A 1,605-nucleotide genomic window follows, 5' to 3' on the forward strand; every position below is an offset into this window, starting at 1 on the left:
TTTGCCATCTCTGATGATTAAGAAAACCAGAATAAGACACCAAACTTGGTGTCCTGCGACCCCCCTGGGGGCCCCGAGTTCTAGAGCTCACACTTAGTGAAATGAAACACCCTTCATATTCAGCATAGCTTTTCTGTAAAAGCCTTGAATGTCTGTCAGAGGACAACCAGCATCATGAAGATTAAAGAACACAACAGAAACGTCGAGGAATCAGTGGCAAAGATGTTTAAAGCAGTTAGCTCATAATGATTTCATTCTGGTGCTTCCTCTCCTGCTGCAGTGGGAGGTGTTATCTTTCCTTAGCAAACTGATGCTGAATGTAAGCTTTCCCAAACAGTCAGTATTTAAAATAACAGCAAAGATTTACAAGATAATGCCTGTAGTGGACCTTCCAATTTCATGACCTTATAAAGCTGCTTTTGGGAGCAGTAGGCGGTACTGAGGAGAAGCAATGCCAGCTGATTTAATTTCCCTAATCTACCGTAAAGATCATTGTCATTAAAGAAAAAGTGACAGAACAAGGCCAAAGTGGATGAACGGCAGTGAGAACAAGTCTGGGGGAAAAAGTCCAAGCTTGATACCCAGTTAATTGTTTATGTGGAGAGTTGGAACAAATTGGTCCCTGCAGGCAAATGACAGCAGCAGAATCTAAGTGCTTATTGTGACCTCCAGAGGTAATTGTTTTTTTTCATACCTTCACTCTCTTCCAATGAAAAACTGATAAAGCACCAAAGAATGCCTCTGTGTAACTGATTATTTCATTACAGAGATGACATTGTGCCACGGCTTCAATATTTCATCAAATACAACTAGATTATGCTCAAGATCCATCCAAACAAATGGAACTATACTATCATCCCACATATAGGTCGACACAAATCAAATTACCTGAAAGGACAAAATTGAAAAAGCAGAACATGAAATCTCAGCTGAATCAGTCAGTGGAGATAAATTTCATTCTTTTGCTGTTTATTATTACACTTTATATTACTGTGTCACCAACAAACTATGGAATCCATTTTCCCATTAGGAATTAAATCATTTTAACTGGAACACAGATCTATGCAGCAACAGTGGCACTCGGACTAAAACCTGGATTTATAGCGTATCAATGGAAATGTGGACGATTTCTGAGGCCCATTATCGCAGTGTGATCTTCCTCCCATCATTATACGCATAAAAACCAATCCAGATCTTAGGCTTACCTCCAAGGAGCCACAGCCAGACAGCTGCTATCGCCACCTCTGCCAGATTCAGTCACCATTAATTAGCCAGCGTCACATGCCAATCACCTGCTCTAATGAGGACAGCTCTGCCTTTGTGTCTAATGAGGGAAGCTCATGAAAAATCCTGGGGGAAAGTTAAATGCACAAGGACGCCAATGAAAAACACTGAATGAAATCCACTACCGAAACCCCTTTTTTAAAATTCTGTTGCTTGTATCCTAACAATTCTACCCCTGCTTAAAGGAATCTTTTTCTCTAAGAGCTGCAACTGTAGAGCACCTAAACAATACAAAGCAGAAGATTCCTTTTTCGCAGCTAAAACTAGGGATGTCAAAGATACTGAAATGCTTTATCAATGCATTTCTAATTTGGTATGGTA

The sequence above is a fragment of the Cyprinodon variegatus genome, unplaced genomic scaffold (genome assembly GCF_000732505.1).
Source record: "Cyprinodon variegatus isolate N-32 unplaced genomic scaffold, C_variegatus-1.0 Scaffold45, whole genome shotgun sequence".
In the NCBI taxonomy this organism is placed as follows: Eukaryota; Metazoa; Chordata; class Actinopteri; order Cyprinodontiformes; family Cyprinodontidae; genus Cyprinodon; species Cyprinodon variegatus.